At 40.6% G+C, this 19034-nt stretch overlaps 3 long non-coding RNA genes across 3 annotated transcripts in view; 2 read left to right on the top strand and 1 right to left on the bottom strand.

Moving 5' to 3' along the window:
• The window catches only part of LOC126915165 (uncharacterized), a 36890-nt gene extending 19595 nt beyond the window's left edge, over window positions 1-17295 (top strand). Inside the window, exons 4-5 of the long non-coding RNA XR_007710036.1 lie at window positions 826-2254; window positions 17182-17295. This is a non-coding gene — a long non-coding RNA (uncharacterized LOC126915165). The remainder of the gene's footprint in view (window positions 1-825; window positions 2255-17181) is intronic.
• The window catches only part of LOC126915169 (uncharacterized), a 29776-nt gene continuing 13252 nt past the window's right edge, over window positions 2511-19034 (bottom strand). The window contains exon 2 of the long non-coding RNA XR_007710042.1: window positions 2511-2690. This is a non-coding gene — a long non-coding RNA (uncharacterized LOC126915169). The remainder of the gene's footprint in view (window positions 2691-19034) is intronic.
• LOC126915167 (uncharacterized) lies at window positions 8022-12575 on the top strand. The gene is made up of 4 exons (XR_007710038.1): window positions 8022-8091; window positions 8172-8327; window positions 11636-11878; window positions 11953-12575. It is a non-coding gene; the product is annotated as an uncharacterized LOC126915167 (long non-coding RNA).

Below are 19034 nucleotides of genomic sequence, written 5' to 3'. Positions count from 1 at the left end.
AATATTTATATTCTAGAACTTATACTTAACTTATACTTCGGCAAATTTATTTTAACAACTTTCATCGATACTAGTACGGGCTTAAATATTACGTCGCCGCTGAATATTACAACTCGGCACGTACACGCGATACCCTTGCCCTCATCTAGATAGCCTAATAAATAGCCTTTTTATCAAGTTCTCTTCTCCTCTCCGCAAGAATGACTGCAAAGCACTCGGAACCGAAAACTCTAAAATTTTCTAAACCTAACGGTTTCCCATTCCACAATTCATACGGAAATTTACTGGCCTATCTCGTCGGCCCCGTTTTTTTAATGACACGCACTGTGGTGTTCATGGCTTCGGCCTACAAAAACAACGGTAGAGTTACTCTGGAATCGACTTGCCCGGCTCTACTACCATTCCATTCTCCCTCTCTGAGACGCCAATTTGTGCGAGAGTGTATGGGACGTTAATTGTATCATTAATCCCCTTGGATCTTAGAAATCTATTAACTTTTTTATTTTTAAATTCTTCTCCTCTATCATTACGAATTTCTTTGATTTTACAATTGAATTGATTTCCAATTTCCAGACAAAAGGCTTTTAGTTTTTCAATTACTTTTGACTAGTGTTGTAAGAAGTAAATCTTTGTGAATTGTGAAAAATCACCATTAATCGTAAGAATATAAGATTTCTTACCTAATCTCTCTACTTGCATAGATCCGCATACATTCATGTATATAATTACCTGATAATGAACTACCTCGCGAAAGCTCGACCTATGATGTCTTCCATACGCGCAACCTTCACAGGAAATGTTTCTGACGTTTACAACTTCCCGCAGGGAGGACTTGCTTATGTGAGTCTATGGGGGCTGGCAAACCCACGTTCCCGCAGCCAGGGGGGACCGTCGGGACAAGCGTCCCGCTTACGTGAGTCCCCTATGTACACCGCAGGGAAGGTCGCCGAGAGTGTGAGGCCTTTAAGTACGGTTACACTCTCTCTACGTGGCCTTGGGTAGTAGCGCACCCACGATCCTGAAGCCAAGGGTGGGACCGCTGGGGTAAGTCCCGGTACCGGACTATCGGCGCTGACCGACACCCGTTGCCTTGAGGCCCCCGCTTACGTGAGTCCCATCCGGAACTGTTGAGCTCGGTTAACAGGTCGCCGACCGGCAGTGACGTGGCCGTACATCCACTCGATAGTCGCACCAATCACTAAAGATCGTACCACGAGGATCGAGTATAAGACCCGGAGGGAGTTGCGACCCCTCAGCTCGGCTAATAATAACAATCGGACTCGTGATGACAGTGGTTAATAGGCAAGTGCAGGCAAGGCGACCGATTTAAGGGGTGTTGGCTCCCCAGAATGGCCGCCGGCGGGTGAGCAGCGTCCTGGAGAGACGGTACGGCTTGGAAAGCGCCCCGTTCGACCTGGGAGAAGGGACAACCCCTGCATGCTTAACTATTCCAGGTAGCAAGGTACTGGGAACCTTGCGCGCTGGTTGGGCGTACCCCAACCCCTATGGCCCTAGGGTTGCTCGGGCCCAATATGGCGTCTACGCTCAGGAATGAACCCGTTACTAAAAGACTAGATGTCGTCTACAACTTTTATATTCAAATTCTATTTAAAATCGCTAACATGTCTAACGTTTTGATGACAAAGCCGCTTGTGCCATAACTGCAGTGTGTCCGCGTTTGACTCCGCTTTGAGGTGTAAGACGTGACGGGTACCAAGGCATATACAGCGTATCAATTTAACATTGCGCTTATTAATGTTAGTACCGCGTGTTGCTCTCTAGCCTCGCATTCTCTGCCACGGGCTTTCTTCATTTCCCTTTTTTATATGGTGCCGATGTTCTCGGAAGAGAGTCTCTTTCAGAGTAGAGGTGTAGTTTTTCCTTGCCGAAGGTTCTTTCGCTCTTCGTAAAGTCCCAGGTTCTTTTTCTTTTTGACATCATGGTATGGGACGTCGTTTCGCTGGCCATGTGACCAGCACGTTCGCTTCAACCCTGGATATTTCTCTATGGCCCTGTGCCGCTATACCTTCTAGCTTTCATCACTATGCTTTAACAAGTACATACATATTATTAATTTCGCCTCTCCTTTGTACCATGCTTTTTGTTTAACCGTGCTCTTTCGAGTTACTTCAGACCTAATCTTATTTTCCTTTCGCTAACAAAGTAAAATGTTAGTAAAAAAAAAGAAATATTATTGGAACTACGGCAAAAATAGAGACTACGGCGAGCCCGTACTGCCGCTTCGATGGCTTAGGTAGGAAAGTACGGGCCCTTGGTGCATAGTATACGCCTATTCCACCCAGAGGACTGTGCTTACCGCTATTTACAGTAACCCATCACCGCGATTCCTTCTTCTGTGCTTCCTGGAGGTCCGACAAACGCCAGCGTTATTTTGCGGACGTCTATGTTCCACTCTCTTCTTTTTAGTGCTATTGTCCGAGGGAGGTGTTAGTTTTAGTATGGTATAAATTCTATTGTTAACAGTGTTAATATTCATGTTAGTCTTATTACTATTCTATTTGGTGGCAGTTAGAGATGGGTTCTCTAACTGCTATCACAGACTGTTGATGATGAGCGTAGAGAGCGGGCACATCTTCTGTCCGACTTTGACCGCTGACGGCTTCAATTGTTTTGGTCGGTGTTTAGGTCTTCCCCTCCAGCCTCGGCCGAAGCCCATCAGTTGGAATTCTCTAAAATAGGAAAATTGCTAGTAGGATTTGAACTCGGGTACCTTGGATTTGTAGCCGTATACTATATCCACGTCGCCACCGTAGTCATATAATATTTATATTCTAGAACTCATACTTAAGGTTACAAGTGTCGGGCCTACATTGCTTGGATTCCCGTTGAGACACTAGAAATCTAGTTGTCCGTTGAAAGCGTGATTCAGATTTAAAAACGGGGTTAATAAATTATATTAAAACTTGTTTTGTATCGAAGCTTTGCTTTGCTACACAATTTTACTTTTTTTTATTAGAAAATCAAACAAAAAGCATGTCGTGCGATAATCGAGGATTGAAACGAGGTCCTAGAAACCTGCCCTTTCTAAACTTTCTTGCTTGTTAATAATGTCACCAATATAGTCAAAATTTGATTTTACTAGATATCAAAATATCTACAATATCACCTGAAAACATGAGTAAGCCGCACTATTTCCAAAAACTGAAACACGTGGTTGAAGAAATCTTTCTCTTTCCAAATTTTCCTGCTGGTTACCAGCACGGTATGGTGCAGGTATTCATAATGATTATTCAAATGATGTTTTCTATCTTGTACTGTTATCCGCATTGCAAAACGATAGCAAAATAGTGAAACAACACGTTTCCTAGGGTGTGTGATAGTTGCCGCGCGGTTGCAGATGGTTTGAAAGAGCTCGTTAATTCGCTATCCCGCCGCAATTTCCGGCAGCGCTGCATGATTCCTGCGTTCGATCACGTCCACGCGATATGTCTACATCAGCGTTCCTTTGTAATTAAGCTATTCTTTCGATTGGATAGTTAATAATTAGGAATAGTACACGTAAATCTGTTCATCACAACTATGATGTTGGGTCGTCTGATCCGTTCGATTTCTTCTATTTCTTCATCGCGACGTTACCGTTAACGATAAAATTGATCATGTAAAAGCGGAAACGGCATCGTGGTTAATTGCGGTTCAGCCAACCATGGGATAGTTTTCGATTAATAAATCGCTGCACCGTACAACGCTGCTGGAAATCGGATGGTTTGAAACGAAATCCTTAACGATCCTTGAAGCTCTGGTAATGCGTGCCACCCAATGAGATTCTCGGTATGCTGAGAATCGATGCAGAAGGGATGTGACATGGTTGGGATTTCATAGTAATCATATTCTATTATTTGTATTCAGAGCTTCCCATGTTTTTTCGTTTTCCATGAGTAATGTTACGTCATGTGACCCTATCATATACTATAATGCATTCCGCAGTCAAGATTGTGAACAGGTGCTCAAATGTACTTGTTCGGGCCCGCAATAATGCTAAGGAATTGATAATTGCCGTTCTCAGATTTCGATTTTTACTTATTGTCGAGGTTCTTAATATTTATAATGCATGTTTCATGTCGAAACGCTCCTTGAGATTATTGTTTATTGCGGTAAAACATGGGAAAAGCGAGTTTTCTTATGTTGGATATTCGAGGAGAACTTCTATCCACTAGCAACCGTTAGTGGAGGGCGGACAGCACCCATCACTAGTTTTCTTCATAGACCTCAGCATCACCGGACATCACGATCGGAAGACCTTAGGATGCTACTAACTCATCGAATCCAAGAAACCTTTATTTGCGTGCAACTATTCGTTCTAAACGCTTCTCAATTTTTCTCGCAGCACTACACGCAGACACTCAAGTCTCGAAAGTTGTTGGAAATAAACATTATATTTAAACTTCGTGTTACGATCATTCAAACCACTCCTAGTATCTTAACCGAAATATGGAATCGACTGATTTGTGGCGTCGCGATGCAGATACTTACTTAATATACGTATACGTACTTCAATATACGTATTTCCTTAGTTCCAATAAATTTGCTGATCTCTGTTTTCACTATTTTTCTTGTAATTTTCTGTGACGAAAGGTTTGAAACATAAGTAAACGTCAAGTGCTTCCACAGGTTGCGTTTAAAAGCGAAATTATCTTTGAATTAAAAAAACTTCAATCACTCGTTTTTATTTAGCCATATGATGTTATGATTTCGATATTCCTAGTTAGATTTTAATTTTGTTCGATAGTAATGTGTATTTGTTTATAAATTTATTGTAATATTAAAACAATTGTACGCGTCATATTTCTTATTTCCTTTAAATTTTGTGTTTTTAATTCCATTTCCCGACAGTTGTAACTCGCGTAATTGGCGAATAATGACGAATAAAACCGTTGAGAATATTCCAGTGAACTGCAGGTAGTGAAAAAATGAAAGGCCCCTAACGGGCCGGGAAGCATGAGACATTCCATTGAGCTAAGTGGGCCAGCAACATGCCTGTGTCCCTTTAGGAAAATAGGCAGTCAAAAATTGTGTCTCTGACCATCTTAAGTTACCGTCAGGTACAACGTACATATACATGGTATGGGAAGTAAAAACCGTGATATAAAAGGACATTTTGGTGCAGAGAAGTATTTGTATATTGTATTACATTACTACATCAAGGAGTAGCTCTAGTTAAATAATCATCGTTTCAATTTTTATAAATATATCAAATAAATGGAGATCACTATGATTGCGCGAGCTCGAGTGGAGATTGAACAAAAAAGAGAGCGAAATCTTTGACAGAATTATTCATGTAGTAGTTGTGAAATTGAGTTGAAGTCGAGTTGAATCATTATCCACAATAAGCGAAGGATCAAACGCGGATAATTTCATCATTGGTGTTGTCACGTCGGAGACACGCGGAATCGTGAAATTGAGAAGATCACTGGTGGTTTCCTCGCGTTCTTCGAATCATTTCGCATAAGTTTAATTATTTCAGGAGCAAAGTAAAAAAATTCAGACTTTAGATATACTGCCAGATTTTATTACGTGTATCCAACAGAGTGACAGTGTAAGAATGTTAAAACAGAGAGCCTCCAGAGCTGATTTTAGGAAGGTTTATAGTATTGGTTTGGCTCCAGTGGAGGGGTTAGGTCGCCGGGATTCAGGTCACAGGTGGCCATGCTGTTACTGTTTTCTGACACGGAGACACTCTGTACGTTGTCGTCTCGATGGTCTGCGGGTTGTTCGTTAAACCCCGTTAGTTTTTCTATCGCCAATTTATGACTGGGTGACATTAGCGCATCGAGTGCCAGGAGCGGCCGTCAGCCTCGCGGTAGTTGCGTCCGATTAAGCGATAGGGGCAGTTTTACAACAACGCGTGAACGATAAATGACAGCCGCTAGGATTCCTTTCCAATTCCTTGACCCCCGCGTAGCAAAAATACAGCGCATACGACCGCGAACTTCTTGCAACGTTTTAGACACACTGTAGAAGGGGAAACTTCGTAATATCCACCGATCACAAGTTCTTGGCATACGTATTTAATCAACATCCAGAGAAATGTTCGCCTCAACAATATCTCAGTTACTTCGGACAATTCACGACCGACATCCGTTATATAAAAGATCTGGACAACAAAGTTGCCGACGCTCTTTCACGCATCGAAGGGATTGGGAAGTCCGTAGACGACCAAACTCTTGCCACCGCGCAAGAAAATGACACCGTGCTACGCGACTTCGACAACTCCGGTACATAAGCGTTACAACTGAAAAAAATACGTTTTCCCTGCCATAACATAGAGATATATTGGGATGTATCGCTCGACGAAGTATGTACCGAAAGCCCTGCGGCGTAGCGTATTCAATTCGCACCACGGACTTTCTCATCTCGGGATGCGCGCTACACAAAACCTGGTGACGACGCGTTTCGTCTGGTTGTCAGTTATCAAAAACTGCAGAAACTGGACACGACAGTGTATTCCGTATCAGCGATGTAAAGTCACCAGGCACGTAGCATTCCGAGTCTGAACGTTTGACATCAAGCACATCTTAATCTACACCAGAGATAAGACATCGACCCCCGACCTTCGGACTCTTTTGCACATTATCCCCAAACCAAAACTTATATTAGCCGAGATTTCAGCCAGCTCGGGCAGTTCTTGTTCAGCCTTTCTCTGATTCAGTATCATTCTGCCTCTGTAAAATCATTGTAATCATTGTATTTATAATAAAGTTCTATAAAGTTCTAGAAGGTTAATAGTTGAGTTACGGCTCAACCTCCTTTTCTTTTATAATCAAAGTCTCAAGTTTACGTGACAGAAGCGTCGGCAGATAGATTCGAACACATACACGTAAACATTATCGTGATGCAGTATTCGCAAGGCTATCGATATTGTCTAACGTGTATCGACCGTTTCTCGCATTGATCCGAAGCAATACCCATAGCCGATAAGGAAGCATCAACCGTTGCTTCAGCTCTCCGTTCAACATAGATAGCTCGTTTCGGCATACCATCCAAAATAACTACCGATCAAGGACGCCAATTCGAGTCTCAATAGTCAAAAATTCGAGTCAATTTATAGCAAATTTACAAAAGCTATACGATTCCTGTTATTTTTAAGGAATACGACCGATAGTTGAAGGCGGTAATCAAACGCCACGATATGAGTAACTGGGTTGAAATTTTACCGATCGTACTATTAGGAATTTGAATAGCCATTAAGAAGGACCTGAACGCAATGGTTGCTGAAATGATCCACGGTGTAGGAATACGATTGCCAGGGGAATTTTTCGTAACTCCGAATACGCGAATCGAAGAAATAAAGCCGCAACCGATCACTCGACATAGTACGAAAAACGTGTTCATTTTCCGTGAACTCGCAACGTCACCCTATATATTGCTGCGTAACGACGTTGTCCACAGTTCCCTACAAACACCTTACGACAGGTCATACAAGGTGATACAGCGCGGAGAAAAGAATTTCATCATAAAATTAAATAAAAGAAACGTAACAGTCTCCAGAGACCCCGTTAAAACCCGTGTTCCTTGTAGATGACAATATCGAACAACAAAGCGTCATAATAATACCGTTTAGACATCAAATTGAGCGAAGCGACAGACAGACACACAAAAAATAAATATGTCACGCGCGCGGGCAGGAAAATTCGATTTCCTGATACGCTACAAGCAAATTTCGGATAAGCGCTATAGTTCGTTGGGTTTGGGAATTACCCACGAAATTTGTAAACTAACTACAAAAAAAAAAAAAAAAAAAAATGTTATCACTAGTAAGGAGATGATGTAGCGGCACATAAGTCATAGGACCATCCAAATCGAGAGTGAATTATGTGGTTGTCTTGCCTGGCAGTATCGAGACATCGTTACTATGTAGAAAATTTAAAAGTAAATAAACTCCGGATAAAGCAATATCGTCCCTACCTGGAATCGTCAACCAGAGTCGAGGTCAACCTTTCCGGTAGTCCCCGACCAGTATAAATAGACGAACATGCTCTCTAGGACGATCATTTTTTGGTATCCTTACAGCGAGTAGCATTGAGCGGGCAACGATTCAGACGTATTATACCAACTCTGTATTCTATATTTAGAGTAATCTTTAAATATATCTGACTATCGCAAGTATTAGTTCATCTCGTCATTAAATAAATTAACACGTTTGATACGAACAGCAAGTTGGCCGAAGAAAAATCCAAGAGGTCGGGACGCGACGAAGCTTCCTGTGCGGAAACAAAAATCACCTAAGTGCGAACTGCCCAACGAAAAGCAAAGTTGCCAGGTGTTTCAAATGCCAGGAGTACGGACACATCGCATCGCAATTTAACAATGTAAGTCCCCTAAAAATGCATGTAGTGTGTCGCAGTCGTAGAGACGTTAAGATCGGAGATTGCAATTTGACCGCGTTGATAAAAACCGGTAGCGATCAGTGCAAGCTGATCAATACGTGAAAATAAGAGCGTCCAAATCAGTAAAGTCGAAGTTGATAATCGGATTAAAAGGTGGCCAGAGAACGGAATAAGATTTTGCAAGCCCGATCGTAGTCGAAAAAGGAAACGGATCTCTTTTTGTTCCTATAGGAGAAAGTAGGAAAGAATATACGGCAGTTGTAGTTCGCACGAGTCCTTCTTGTCTAGAAGACACCGTCGTTATAAACAAAAATTTATTAGATTTTTCTTTTTTTTTTAATTTACACTACAATTTGTCCATCTGGACATTTGGTAAATTTTTCTAACTTAATTGCTAAATAACATGTGAATGACTAGCCCCAGTGGGATACCATCTTCGAGTTTGACTATTTTATTTCTTTAATGAAGTCAGTAGTTTCTTTTTAGTCTTCTTTCTATGAAAGTTTTTCTCGTTTTAGTAGCCAGCTGGATGTGTTGCCGTCTTTCGCTTCTATTTTTCTGCGTACCTGCCAATTTCTTGTTTGTATCTTTAAGTTTGCGTATATCCTCGTTTCACATACCATGGGGCGTTAAATATTGTTCTCAGTATCTTCGATTGTAGCGACTCTATTTATGTGGCTCATTGCTGCTGCCCCCATAGTGGTATTCCGTACGTCCAGATTGGTTTTATGATCGCTTTATATATTTTTAATTTATTAATTGCTTAATTTGGATTTTCGACTTGTTAGCCAATGCATTTGTCTCCTTGTCTATTATTGATTTAGTATGCTGTTTCCATGTGAGTTGTGTATCTAAGTGGAGTCCTAGGTATTTGACTTGCTTTGTTTGTGTTATATGCGTGCCGTTCAGAAGGATGTTTGGTTGTATCTGCTTTCGCAGCGTGAATGTAATATGGTTGCATCTATTGGGATTTGCTTTTATTTGTTTCTCTTGTAACCACATTTCTATTTTTGTGATATGTCTTGTAGTAATTTGACTGCCGTTTCTGGGTTAGTATGCCTGACTAGTATAACTGTGTCGTCCGCGAATGTCAGTACTGCGCTATTGGTAGTTGTTGGTATGTTTGCCGTGTATAATGTGTATAGTATTGGGCCTAGGACGCTTCCTTGCGGTACCCCTACCTTGATGTCTTTAACTTCAGAATGTGTGTCCTTGATTTTTGTTACGAAGGTTCTGCTGCTTAGGTAGGATTTTATTAATTGGTGTATTTGCTCCGGGAATTGTTTCCTAATTGTTTGTAGTAGGCTTCCATGGTTAATTTTGTCAAATGCTTTCTCTATGTCCATAAAGAGGGCTGTGCAGTATTCCTTGTTTTCTAGTACTGTTATTATTTCGTTGATAAGCCTGTGCATTTGCTCTATCGTGAAGTGTTTGTTTCTGAATCCAAATTAGTGTTTCGGTATTAGTTTTTTTATCTCTATTATTGTTTTTATCCGGTAATATATTATTATTGAGATATGTATAATTTTTGTGCTGGACTAGGTCGAATGCGTAGTGGAGATATTTGTTTGAGGATATCAGTGTGTGGAGATATGTGTGTGCGCGGCGACTGAAAAACAGATGAATGTAAACAGTTTGGTCGGTTAACAGTCTACGAAAGGTCGGGTATGGAAGAAAGTGCTAAGACGCGTGCAAGTATGTATCGATGAATATTCTAGAATTATAAAATAAAATTATAAAATAAATATGTGTCTACGTTAATAGTAATGCCCAGTGTAAATTTAATGTTTCCATAACAATATTTCGGCCATCAAGATCCACAATTCTCTACAATTATTTTTTCCATTATTTTGGAAAATACTGGAAGCAGTGATATTGCTCTGTAAGATGCAATTTGGTGTGGGTCCTTGCCTGGTTTAGGTAACATTTTGATCTGTGCTAATATCCATGGTTTGGGGAAGTATTGAATTCTTAGAATTGCATTGAATATTATTGTCATTAGTCTTATTGCTTTTGGCGGAAGGTTTTTCAAGATTTTGCCATTGATTAAGTCGATTCCTGGTGCTTTGTTGTTTTTCGTTTTATCGATTATGTTTCTAATTTCTTGTGCTGTTGTTCTAGGTATGGTGTATTACCATACTTGTCGGTTGTGATAATAGTGGTTTGCGCATCCTCCTCCGTATGACTTTTAAGGTTGCTGTTGTTGATAATGTGTGGTGGGAATGTGTTGCAGAGATGGTTGGAGAATTCTTCAGCTTGTTCTTCGTTGCTTCTTGCCCATGTGTTTCCATAGGGAGTAGTTGGTGTTCTCGTGTGTAGAGAGTGTCCCTATGAACTTTGCTAATTCCTTATTGTTCTGCTCTTTTATTTTGTTTTTTATTTCCTTTGCAAGTTTGTTTAGGTGTTTTTTGTTTTTTCGAGTTCTGTATTTTGTCATGTCTGTGTGCCATCTTGTTTTCGCTTTTCTCTTTTCTCTAATTTTGTCGAGTATTTCTTGCGGAAATGTTATTGTTCGTCTGCTGGTTGATTCGGGTATAGTGATTGTCCTTGCTGCTTCTTAGATAGTTGCTGTCAATGATGCTACTGCCTGTTCTATGTGTTCAGGAGTTTTCAACGGGATGTTGCAGTTTATTTTGCTTTCTATTATTTCTTTGAAAGTTTGCCATTTGGTGGTTTTATTGCAGTGTATCTGGTTTGCTATAAAGTATTGTTTTGTTTCTGTATTCAATTATTATGGGTGTATGATCGGAGCTAAGCTCGAGGTTGGATGTTATTTTTAGTTTGTTTGTGTTTAATCCCCTTGTAACTGTAAAGTCAAGTAGGTCTGGTTTTTTGTTCAGGTCAGTCGACCAGTATGTCGGTCTTCCTGTGGATAACATATTGATGTTATTATTTCTAAGGTATTTTTCCAGAGTTCTGCCCCGAGATGTAGTAATTCTTGATCCTCATAGCGTGTGCTTTGAGTTGTAGTGATCTACTGCATACCCCGCTGCGATGTACTTGTCCCCTAAGTGTTGGAAGTATTCTTCCCACAATTGTGATGTTATTTTGTGTCGCGGAGGTATATATGCTGCTGACAACTGGAAGTCTTACGCGAATGTCAGCATTTTGCTGTTGGTAGATGTCGGTATGTCGACCGCGTATAATGTGTATAATATTGAGCCTAAGACGTTTTATTAGATGAATCGATTGTTAGGCATTTTGAGTGGCCTTCCGTTACGATACTGACAGCACATCTGTCTTTTTTGGGAAACTGTAAATTCTTACCTCACAAGTTGTAAAATTTACAGTGCATCAAGAGGGTAATTGCAAACCGGAGTGCTCGATGGGTCTAAAGCAAAACATCAATACCAGATGAAATACACTCACGACGGTAAGATAGTTGCAAAACTGGATGGAAATAGATTCCTGCCTCAAAGGAAATATGGACAGAAAAACACCCCCTGGGAAGATGCGACGGTGAAACGTCGAGAGGTTTCTTAGTATCTTTGAGCGGAAATTTCGAAGATGAACGGACGTCCTCGACCGTACCCGTAAGTAACGAACTCCACCAGTGACAAAAATGTACGCAACGCTTGTCAATAGCCTGCAATATGATAATCCACAGAGATCGTGATCGAATGTGGAACTGGAAAATCCCGAGGATGTCCATTCTAGAAGCAAAATGAAGAAATCCGAAAACCATGGCGTCTCCATAGAAAGGAAAGAAGCTGTTGGGTCTTTTTACGTGGTTTCGAAGATGGACGTAAATGGAGTGCAATGGAACGATTGAAAAGCGAAAATGAAGCAAACTATTAGAAAATTTATATAATGAAAATAAATAATATCACTATAGTTGTTCGGCCGTGTTTGCGAGCAGACGAATTCGCGGTACAAGGCGTCAACGAGAGTCGTAAATTCTTGTCTCCATACGATAATCGGCGCACTTTCTTTACTTCCAGCAACTTTTAAAAACTGGAAAGTGTGTTTTGACCGAAGAGTTGTTAACAAGAGAAGTTCGGCGACGGTGATGACGAGGAGGAAGACTATTGATGGGTGTACCTCTGGAGCACGAGACGAGCGGATTTGTTTATTGCAATCTTCGATAAGCAAGCGAGGACATGTCAACGGTCATTGCTGCCAATTGGGTGAAGAAAGAACTGGTGGATAAAGATGGGATGGGGCACTTATCCCGTGTTTTACCGTGACGAGTAATAAGGAGCGTAAGTAAAAATCTAAATCTGAGGACGGCAATAGGACGGCGATTTTTTTTAATATGTAATGGGGATGTTCATGGTTGATAGAAGTCTTCATGATAGAAGTCTTAGTAGGTGTAGAGAAGCGGATAGCGTTTATTATGCTCGTGTTTAAGTATTCTGTGACTGTTTCGATATCTTCATTTGTTTTTAGTGAAATTAAGGCTGAAGTTGAACGATTAAAGACTTCTCTAAAGAGCTGCCAGTTGGTGAGTTGGTTATGAATGAAGCCATTAGGTGGATTCTCGATTATTGTTGAACTGACTGTTGCTATAACGGGGGAATGTTCAGAAGAGAGTTCCGCCGAGGAGTTGATTTGGACATATCTTGGCGAGATACTTTTAGTTATGAAGAAGTCAAGTAGATCAGGTATTTTATTAGTGTCAGTGGGCCAGTATGTGGGTTCATATGTGGCGAGGTAGTTGAGATTGTTGGTGATTATGCTATTCAAGAGATTTTTGCCTCTTACTCTGATAAATCTGCTGCCTCATTGAATATGTTTGGCTCTATAGTCTCCTCCAGCTATGAATCTATTGCCCAGTGCGTCAAGGAAGTTAACAAAGTCTCCTTTAGCAATGGAGTACCTGGGTGGGCAATATACTGCTGAAGTGGTGATTGTACCATGGCAGCCTTCTATTGCTATGTTTGGAGCTTGGAGGTAGTCTTTCTGGAATGATGGAAGCTCGTAATGCTTAATGCTGGATTTGATAATGATTCCGGTGCCGCCGTGGGCCTTTCCATTGGGATGTGAGGTATGGTAGAAGTTGTAGCCGTGTATTTTGAGGTAGTTTTTGTCGGTGAAGTGGGTTTCAGATATCAGCATTACGTCGATTTGCTGTTGTTTAAAGAATAGTTCTAGTTCAAACTTTTGCTGAGTTACACCGTTGGCGTTCCACAGAGCTATACGCATTGGTTTTATTTTGCTTCTGTGCGTATTAGTTTGTCCATGAAGAGTGTGAGTAGTGGACAGCAAGTTGTTAATTTGCTCAGTTTGCTTCTCGATAAGATTTTCGAGTCTGGTGAAGTTGTCTGTGTTTTGTGGGGTGGGAACACTATTTTCTGAGTGTCCACTGTGGGTTTTCGAGTTGTTTATGTTTCCTTGTGCTGCCTGGGCATAGGACATCGATGGTGAGGTGAATTTTTGGGGTCTAGGTTCTTGTTTGGTTATCTCTTTGAGTATCAGTTTTGGATACCTGTTGTTGTGTAGTGTTTTATAGGCTGAGCATCCTTTGTAGTTCGCAGGATGCTCTCCTTGACAGTGGATGCACTTCGCGAGGGTTTCTGGGGATTTAGTGCATTGGTCAGTGGGGTCACTACCTGCACATTTTACGCACCGGAAATTATGGTTGCAGTATTTCTACGTATGGCCGTACCTTTGACACCTTTTGCATTGTGCTATCTCTTTCTTTACAAGAGATGGTTCGATCTTCACTATGGAGTTCATCAGCCGGTTGACGTTGTAGATTTCTTTGTTACTTTCTTTTTGCTTTATATTGTTTGCATTGTTATGTATTGTTTGCAAAGAGAGATGTATTGACCCTTTGCCACGAGGGAGGAAGAACGGCGGTGTTATAACTTAGCTCCGGAGAGTCTGTTTGGAATGTTTGGGTCATCATCGAGCTAGTTAATTCAATATGAAAAAACTAGTCGAGAGGCTGTGTGAACACTTAGCTAGGTTTGTTGGATTCGCTTTCGACAGATGGGCGTCACGTGTAGTTTTGTGAACTTCACAGGACACTGGACACACGTTTGCACGCTTCGGCACTCACCAGCAAACTGCCATGAACAAGGATCCTTTGGATTTGTAGCCGTATACAATATTCACTTCGCCACCGTAGTCATGCTGGCATTTCTATTCTACAATTCATACTTAAGATTGCAAACCCCTACATTGCTAGCAATTTCGTTGAAACATTAAATATCTTGGTGTAGGTTCTGACAAAAGTGTGCTTCAGATTTAAAAATTCGGTGATGCAACTGGATTAAAACTTGTTTCATATCACAGCTTCCCTTTACTATACACAGATTTTCTTTTTTTATTACAAAATAAAACTAAAGACATGATGTTCGATATTCGAGGATTGAAACGCGATCGTAGAAACCTGCCCTTCCTAATCTTCCCTGCTTGGTAATAATGCCACCAATAAAGTCAAAATGTTATAAATGACTTTTCCTTCTAGTTTTTGTCATTATGCAACAACTGTATTAATAGTTACATACATATTATTAATTCCGCTTCTTTCCTTTGTACCATGCTTTTTGTCTAACCGTCCTCTTTCGAGTTACTTCAGACCTAATCTTATTTTCCTTTCGCTCACAAAATTAAATGTTAGTAAAAAAGAAGGAATATTATTGGAACTACGGCAAAAATAGTGACTACGGCGAGCCCGTACTGCCGCTTCGATGACTTAGGTAGGAAAGTAGGGGCCCTTGGTGCATAGTATACGGCTATTCCACCCACAGGACTGTGCTTACCTTTATTTACAGTATCCCACACCACCATTCCTTCTTCTATGCTTCCTGGAGGACCCGGGCAACGCCAGCGTTATTTTGTGGACGTCTATGTTCCACTCTCCGGTTGTTAGTGCTGTTGTCCGAGGGAGGTGTTACTTTTAATATGACCTAAATACTATTGTTAATAATGTTAGTATTCGTATTAGTATTATTGTTATTCTATTGGGTGGCAGTTAGAACGGCACTCTAATTGCTATCGCAGCCTGTTGACGATGAGCATAGAGCGGCACATCTTCTGCCCGACTATGACCGCTGACGGCTTCATTGTTTTGGTCGGTGTTAGGCCTTCTCCGCCAGCCTCGGGCGAAGCCCATCAGTTGGAATTCTGTGAACCAAGAAAATTACAATTAGCATTTGCACACGGGTACCTTGGATTTGTAGCCATATACAATATTCACTTCGCCACCGTACTTCGCCATCGTGGTGACATTTCTATTCTACAATTCATACTTAATATTGCAAACCCCTACATTGCTAGCAATTTCGTTGAAACATTAAATATCTTGGTGTAGGTTCTGACAAAAGTGTGCTTCAGATTTAAAAATTCGGTGATGCAACTGGACAAAAACTTGTTTCATATCACAGCTTCCCTTTACTATACACAGTTTTTCTTTTTTTATTACAAAATAAAACTAAAGGCATGATGTTCGATATTCGAGGATTGAAACGCGATCGTAGAAACCTGCCCTTCCTAATCGTCCCTGCTTGGTAATAATGTCACCAATAAAGTCAAAATGTTATAAATGACTTTCTCTTCTAGTTTTCGTCATTATGCAAAAGCTGTATCAATAGGTACATACATATTATTAATTCCGCTTCTTTCTCTTGTACCATGCTGTTTGTTTAACCGTGCTCTTTCGAGTTACTTCAGACCTAATCTTATTTTCCTTCCGCTAACAAAGTAAAATTTTAGTAAAAAAAAAGGAATATTATTGGAACTATGGCAAAAATAGAGACTACGGCGAGCCCGTACTGCAGCTTCGATGGCTTAGGTAGGAAAGTACAGGCCCTTGGTGCATAGTATACGGCTATCCCAACCAGAGGACTGTGCTTACCTTTATTTACAGTATCGCACACCACCATTCCTTCTTCTATGCTTCCTGGAGGACCCGGGCAACGCCAGCGTTATTTTGTGGACGTCTATGTTCCACTCTCCTCTTGTTAGTGCTGTTGTCCGAGGGAGGTGTTAGTTTTAAGTTGCCTTAAAATCTATGGTTAGTAACTGTTAATTTGCATATTTCTATTACTATAAATACTGCATGGCAGTTAGAGGGTCGGTCTAACTGCTATCACAGGTTGTTGACGATTTGAGTGTTGAGCGGCACATCTTCTGCCCGATTTTGACCGCTGACGGCTTCATTGTTTTCGTCGGTGTTAGGCCTTCTCCGCCAGCCTCGGGCGAAGCCCATCAGTTGGAATTCTGTGAACCAAGAAAATTACAATTAGCATTTGCACACGGGTACCTTGGATTTGTAGCCATATACAATATTCACTTCGCCACCGTACTTCGCCATCGTGGTGACATTTCTATTCTACAATTCATACTTAATATTGCAAACCCCTACATTGCTAGCAATTTCGTTGAAACATTAAATATCTTGGTGTAGGTTCTGACAAAAGTATGCTTGAGATTTAAAAATTCGGTGATGCAACTGGATTAAAACTTGTTTCATATCACAGCTTCCCTTTACTATACACAGTTTTTCTTTTTTTATTACAAAATAAAACTAAAGGCATGATGTTCGATATTCGAGGATTGAAACGCGATCGTAGAAACCTGCCCTTCCTAATCTTCCCTGGTTGGTAATAATACCACCAATAAAGTCAAAATGTTATAAATGACTTTCTCTTCTAGTTTTCGTCATTATGCAAAAGCTGTATCAATAGTTACATACATATTATTAATTCCGCCTCTTTCCTTTTTACCATGCTTTTTGTTTAACCGTCCTCTTTCGAGGCACTTCCTTCCTCATCTTATTTTCCTTCCGCTAACAAAGTAAAATTTTAGTAAAAAAAAAGAAGTATTATAGGTACTACGGTAAAATTAGAGACTACGGCGAGCCCGTACTGCCGCTTCGATGGCATAGGTAGGAAAGTATGGGCCCTTGGTGCATAGTATACGGCTATCCCAACCAGAGGACTGTGCTTACCCTTATTTACAGTATCGTACACCACCATTCCTTCTTCTGTGCTTCCTGGAGGACCCGGGCAACGCCTGCGTTAATTTGCGGACGTCTATGTTCCACTCTCCTCTTGTTAGTGCTGTTGTCCGAGGGAGGTGTTAGTTTTAAGTTGCCTTAAAATCTATGGTTAGTAACTGTTAGTTTGAATATTTCTATTACTATAACTATTGCATGGCAGTTAGAGGGTCGGTCTAATTGCTATCACAGGTTGTTGACGATTTGAGTGTTGAGCGGCACATCTTCTGCCCGATTTTGACCGCTGACGGCTTCATTGTTTAGGTCGGTGTTAGGGCTTCCCCTCCAGCCTCGGACAAAATCCATCAGTTGGAATTCTCCAAAATAGGAAAATTACTATTAGGATTTGAACACGGGTATCTTGGATTTGTAGCCATATACTATATCCATGTCGCCACCGTAGTCATATAATATTTCTATTCTAGAACTCATACTTGAGGTTACAAGTGTCGGGTCTACAATGCTTGGATACCCGTTGAAACATTAAAACTATAGTTGTCCGTTGAAAGCGTGATTCAGATTTAAAAATTGGGTTATTAAATTAAATTAAACCTTGTATCGTATCCAAACTTCCCTTTCCTATACAATTTTACTTTTTTTTATTAGAAAATCAAACAAAAAGCATGTCGTGCGATATTCGAGGATTGAAACGAGGTCCTAGAAACCTGCCCTTTCTAATCTTTCCTGCTTGTTAATAATATCACCAATATAGTTAAAATTTGATTTCACTAGATATCAAAATATCTACAAGAACACCTGAAAACATGAGTAAGTCGCACAATTTTCAAAAACTGAAACACGTGGTTGTAGAAATCTTTCCCTTTCCAAATTTTCCTGCTGGTTACCAGCACGGTATGGTGCAGGTATTCACAATGATGATTCAAATGATGTTTTCTATCTTGTACTGTTATCCGCATTGCAAAACGATAGCAAAATAGTGAAATTACACGTTTCCTAGGGTGTGTAATAGTTGCCGCGCGGTTGCAGATGGTTTGAAAGAGCTCGTTAATTCGCTATCCCGCCGCAATTTCCGGCAGCGCTGCATGATTCCTGCGTTCGATCACGTCCACGCGATATGTCTACATCAGCGTTCCTTTGTAATTAAGCTATTCTTTCGATTGGATAGTTAATAATTAGGAATAGTACACGTAAATCTGTTCATCACAAATATGATGTTGGGTCGTCTGATCCGTTCGATTTCTTCTATTTCTTCATCGCGACGTTACCGTTAACGATAAAATTGATCATGTAAAAGCGGAAACGGCATCGTGGTTAATTGCGGTTCAGCCAACCATGGGATAGTTTACGATTAATAAATCGCTGCACCGTATAACCCTGCTGGAAATCGGATGGTTTGAAACGAAATCCTTAACGATCCTTGAAGCTCTGGTAATGTGTGCCACCCAATGAGTTTCTCGGTATGCTGAGAATCGATGCAGAAGGGATGTGACATGGTTGGGATTTCATAGTAATAATATTCTATTATTTGTATTCAGAGCTTCCCATGTTTTTTTCGTTTTCCATGAGTAATGTTACGTCATGTGACCCTATCATATAATATAATGCATTCCGCAGTCAGGATGGTGAACAGGTGCTGAAATGTACTTGTTCGGGCCCGCAATAATGCTAAGGAATTGATAATTGCCGTTCTGAGATTTGGATTTTTACTTATTATCGAGGTCTTTAATTTATATAATGCATGTTTCAAGTCGAAACACACCTTGAGATTATTGTTCATCGCG

Source organism: Bombus affinis, chromosome 4, assembly GCF_024516045.1.
Source record: "Bombus affinis isolate iyBomAffi1 chromosome 4, iyBomAffi1.2, whole genome shotgun sequence".
Classification (NCBI taxonomy): Eukaryota; Metazoa; Arthropoda; class Insecta; order Hymenoptera; family Apidae; genus Bombus; species Bombus affinis.
The sequence above is the reverse complement of the archived record's forward strand: the minus strand, read 5'-3'. Positions and strand labels throughout refer to the sequence as shown.